The sequence below is a fragment of the Sinocyclocheilus anshuiensis genome, unplaced genomic scaffold (genome assembly GCF_001515605.1).
Source record: "Sinocyclocheilus anshuiensis isolate Anshui unplaced genomic scaffold, SAMN03320099.WGS_v1.1 scaffold41, whole genome shotgun sequence".
Lineage (NCBI taxonomy): Eukaryota > Metazoa > Chordata > Actinopteri > Cypriniformes > Cyprinidae > Sinocyclocheilus > Sinocyclocheilus anshuiensis.
In genome coordinates this window covers 1191772-1197419 of record NW_015539849.1, presented here as the reverse complement: position 1 = coordinate 1197419, position 5648 = coordinate 1191772, and the positions used below count along the sequence as shown (strand labels likewise).

Genomic DNA, 5648 nt, shown 5'->3' with positions numbered 1-5648 from the left:
TCTTTATTTTGTAAAGCCATCCTGTGCTTAAAACTATCCAAAGGGATGATTTCAAACCTACTTTAGAGAATTATTAGTACAGTAACAAAATCGGCAGTTTAAGACATTAACTTGTAAGCACAAAACACAAGATACTTCTCTTTTCAATATAAATAAGGCTTTATTGGATAAATCTAAGACATGTAAACTAATCTAACACATGAACACACGCATTCACACAAGTTGCAGAAAGAGAGAAAGTGAGGAAATAATTAGTTTAAGAGAGTGAAAATGTGAAATCCCAAGTTTACAGCAATATGTGCAATTGCATAGACATGAACAACCATCAATCACTTAATTAACCCTCGCATTGAGTTCCTCAATGAGGTTAAAATTATATTAAGTGCACCAGTTCAGCTAGAATCTGGAGGTACTTGCTTGCCCGTGAAAGGGGTTCCCTTCCTTGTCTGGTTGCCGAAAGGTTTCCCGAGGTTGCTGATTGGTTGGAAGTTCAGTCTTGGGAAGCCAGTGGTTGGAATAGCAAGTGTTACCTACAGAGTGAATTATATTCTAAGTATTATTCCTCTTTATTTTGTAAAGCCATCCTGTGCTTAAAACGATCCTAAGGGATGAATTCAAACCTACTTTAGATGAGAACGAAAGGCAAAGTCTCTGATTAAAGCTTACATTGAATTCAATGCGTTACTCGTGTTTGTGTTGTGTTTTTGGACCCTTAGCGTCCATTATTAACTGAAACTCACTGAAAACAGGCGGCACGCAAACAGGCCCACAGTCAAATCGACAGCATTTGAGTCCTCCAGGGCAGTCTTTATCAGAAGAACATCCTCGATGGGACGGCACGACCGTCAGCTGCGCCGAACATAAACCGTCCACTAAAGGATACAAGAGGATCATTAGGGGAGGCCAGGGAGCGCAGTTTTAGTATTTGTAAATCAGGGGTTTCGCAATGAGTCTCAAACCTAAATACAAATTTTACATATTTGTCTGCTTCAAATCAAAAGTGTTTTAAAACCTACTACTCATTCCTAAACTGTTAATTACTTTCAAAGACTGAGAGTCACTTATTTCTGCATTTCTTCAGGCTGTGTAATGAAGTCAACAGATCTTCTCACCTGTGGTTTGTCTTAGAATAGCGTGAGTTATGCTCAAGTATCCGAACAGACACGATAAAACAGCAAACAACGAGAAATACACTCGATCTGTCATCCTTCCGACCTGCGATCTCACAACGATCTCTGCTAGAAAATGCCCTGAATAGGTGCGTCAGGAGGAGCAGACCGCGAAGCGCAAACTAAAACGAATACATGCTGCTGCAATATCGGCCTCTGTAAAATGGGGTTTTAAAGATCCAAGGAGATCAGGTCAATTTCAACCCTGATCAAACTCACCTGCCTGTAGCTTTCTAGTAATCTGGAATGCCTTGATTAGCTTGTTCAGGTGTGTTTGGGGTTGGATGAGCTGAATGCTGCATTCACGCCATGCCATAATACGTAAGTTAGCCTAATTACAAGAGGATTGTGCGTTTCTATGGCGATACTATCAACTGCAAAATTAATCTGCAGTGGTCAGGTGGTACAGCGATTATGTTGTGGTACCAATAGGTGTGTTCGAGTTCATGCGCAGACCGAAGCAGTGCATGTCGGTTCTTCTTCTTCTTCTTCTTTTTTTTTTTTATTAACCAGAACAAAATATACAACAGTAGACTAATGTACAAGAGTGTGCAAACCATTTATTCAGTAATCCACAACTGTATATTCGTGGAAAATATTACAAGTATTGTTTGTATCTTTTTATTAACTATGTTCTCCAAACTGGTGCAGTAGTCCTTAAGTCTCCTGAAGAAAATGGATGAAATTTGGCTTGGACCCTGACCTTCTTCTAATGTATGTGACATTTTCCCAAAATAATGAAAATCATGTACAAGAAAAGTAAAGTTATTATTGTTACTTTCATTGGAATAATACATACATATCAAAATGATTTAACTTGAATGTAATATTTGTTTTCCTTCTAATTACATTTTCCATATCCACCCAAAAAAAAAAAACAATTACAAAATAGATGGATAATATAGACTCCGTTTCCATTGAGCAAACAAATCACAGGAAAGCATGCTGGGAGCTGGAAATTTGTGAAAACTATACCATTGTAATTGTGAATCCGATTTAAGTCTACTAGCAGTTAGTTACTTTAGTTTATTTAATTAACCTTCATGAAGTGTTTAAGACCAATTGTTGTTAGTTGACTTAGTAAACCTCAACGAAGTGACTACTATCCCTTGTTGTGCAGTTTTCATTAAACAATTAATTTACTCAAATTATTGGTACCAATATATACAACTTCTAGTATACCTGTGCCCTTGTGCCCCTTATTTTCAACTGTACAGATAATCAGTAATCAAAGCACATCAAAACGTGGCTCAACATGCTTTTGCATATTTAAGTGCATTAGTCTGTTTTGTGCCAGGGCTGACTAACTAGATGATACAATGCAATCTCACTGCACATAATACTCTGCAATCAGTGGATGTGTAGTGGGGGGTGAATAGATTAATCTTCCTCTAGATAAACTCAAAGTGCAGCAGAGGTGTCTATTAACAGCACTGATTGCTCAATGGAGAGCAAGACAAGAGGGGGATGGGATCACATATTGCAAAAGTCCATCTCTCTCTTTCTCTCTTCATTCTTACATCTCTGTCCCTGCAGTCCTGAATCAAATTGTGCAACACTTGTCATCACCAAGTCAGTAGAAAGACTTGATTGAAAATGGTTATATTCTGTTTAAATTCTTGAAGATAAACTATTAGCTTGTATAAACACCTATAAGGGAAAATTAACTTTGGGAATTAAGTGGAAAATTACTTTTAAAATTGTACGTGTTCGATATTGGGGAACAAGAGAAAAAAAGATTGACACATTTAAATAGGGTTTGGGATTGCAAACCAGTTTTTATTCATTACTGGAATCATTTTTTGCCATGAAATAATCGAAGACACAAATCATATTTTTGGTGTGTTTCCTTACTGGTGGCATGCAACCACAAACACATGGCACATCGAATGTAGGAATGACTTTTTTTTTTATATAAAAATGACTGAAGGTTTCAAGAGCATTCACACTGTCTTCCATTGGTTGGACAAACACAGAGCCCTGCCCCAAACTCTCACCATTTTCTTGTGATTGATTGTATTGAGTGTATTTGAATTGTAGTGTACATCAAATCTTAAAATGTAAATAAAAATAATAAAAAAATAAATAAAGGCTACTTTAGTTAATATATTTAAAATTTACTAAATTGCAGCTTCATCTTTACAAATATGGGGAGGGGGGGGGGGTGAAATGAGAATGGGTGAATAACGACGCCAATTTTTCATTTTGGGGTGAACTATCCTTTTAAAAAGCACTGTCCTTTTAAACTCAATATTACAGCCAGACTCATTGATTGAGGGGAGTACATGTGCCTCTCAGATCAAGAGGTCAAAAGCCGCTATTAAGAGATAAACGCAGCCTGAGTTATGGATGAACGACAGAGGTCACACCTGCTTTGATGCAGAGCTCTTGCTGATCACATCACTTCACCTTTGGTTTTCTTTTAAAAGTCCCTTTAAATTAGTAGATTTACACTCGTCTTTTTGAAATCTCAGATTAATCCAAACTGTAATTAGACTTTGTTGTCATCTGTTCATGCTTCAGATAGGCCCTTAATCTCTTATCTCTGGCAGAGTGATTTTATATAACGTCTCGCCTGCATAAATACCGTCCCACAGATGTTTCCTCTTTCATCAATGAAAAGAGGCAATCTACCATTCCGTTAGCAATATACAACTTCCATGCAGTCAGCATCTGCTCTGCAATAAAGAGCAATTGCTCGCATTTCCCTGGCATGATAATGCACCTTGCCATCTGTACTAAAACCTTACCGTGAGTCTGCAGAAGTCTGTGTGCCGTAAAGAGGCTGGGTAAGAAACCAGTTAGATATATGTTTGTGAATGCATGAGTGGTCTTTTGTACATACACCCACACAAGCTTGCCGAACAAAGCAATGCAAATGGCACGATGATACGTGATTGCACTGGAACGTAGATGTAGATGTAGACGTAGATGTTCTCTGACAGGCATGCACAAATGTGCAAACAAATTAATGTATGTACACACATACATTTGCAAAGGCCTGTGTACATTTTAACGTCCTGTTTGAATATTGCCACTGCGGTTCAGTCATGTGTTCAAAGTGTCTTCCAGACATTTTTCCATGCAAACAATCACAGATCCATAATGAGGATGAGATGGGTCAGACAACCACATCCTCACTTGCCCATAGGTCAACAGAAATGCAGTGCGGCAAACCAGACTACTAGTTGCTTCTGGCAGACCAAGCCATTCCTTCTCTGCTGATGCCATCTGTGGTCTAGAAAAAAAAAACTCCTGGGCTACACCAGTAGGTTAAAGCCTTTACTGCTGCATTCAAACACACACACACACACACACACACAAACAATCCCTCACCTCTCCCTTCCTTCAATCTGGATACAGCCTCACTTATCAGGTGCAACATTGTCAGGTGATGGGAAGTGATTAGTCCCTCGTCTCTGTTGTGCCTGTGGGGAATGTGATAACATGCCATCAGACATTTTTTTTCTTGGAAGTCCTCTCACTCCATCTCTCTGACTTACTGTACACTGATGCTCATTAGCTGAATATCAGTGCAGTTCATATAGGCTTGAAAGTCATTAAGGTTAATCATCTTTACAGTAATTCCACCTAGAGTTGAACATTTTTCTTGATTTTATTTAATTATTTATTTGCTATTTTTAAATGATTATAGCAAAACATATATTTAAACATTGTTATGTTATATTCAGTCTAGGCTCATTGGAAAACTGTGTCTGCGATGAGATGTCTGCAAAATATTACATTACTTTAAAGTTAAATGTCCAGTGAATGGCACTAAAACATGTTCAGTTCTATCTGAAACAGATGAATGTGAAACTTTTATTATGCTGCTTGTACATTTTGTGTTGTTCGGAAATGGAATGTCTGGTGAGTGACGCTAAAAGGTTAATGTTCTAACATGTTTGAAAATAACATATCACCTAAACTAGACTCTACATTAAACCTAACCGATAGTATTAACAGAAGCAAACATGAGGTTGCAAACATGATTAATTTGCTGAAGCAACCTTAGCTTGCTTTGAGCTGAAAGTTTTTTCTTATGCTCTTTGTCATGACTTGTGTTTCACGGGAATTGTACCCGAGTGCTTCGCATATCAAGAGCAATGCTGTACTAGGTGAGCTATCGAGTAATTTTACAACATTGGAAAAGCCATATATATACTGTTTTATTGAAATTGGAATCAGGAATTGTAAAATTTAACTGGCATCTAAAATATCGGTGTAATACAAGCTTATTTTATTAGAATACTACCTAACATAACAGTGTTGTAAATATTATAGTGATGTAAATAGTTCTGGTGTAATATTATAGTGATGTAAATAAGACCTGCCCCTTTTTAAAATAAAATCTAAAGCTACTAAATTAATACAAGATCTGTGGGGTAAAAAAATAATATAAAAAATGAAAAAAGAGAATGTAAAAAAAAAGCCATATATATATATATATATATATATATACATATATATATACATATA

At 36.9% G+C, this 5648-nt stretch overlaps 1 long non-coding RNA gene across 1 annotated transcript; it reads right to left on the bottom strand.

Moving 5' to 3' along the window:
• Positions 1-791: 791 nt before the first annotated feature.
• LOC107684628 (uncharacterized) lies at positions 792-1341 on the bottom strand. Its single transcript, XR_001633875.1, has 2 exons — positions 1113-1341; positions 792-872 (listed from the first exon to the last, which is right to left on the bottom strand). It is a non-coding gene; the product is annotated as an uncharacterized LOC107684628 (long non-coding RNA).
• Between the last annotated feature and the right edge of the window lie 4307 nt (positions 1342-5648).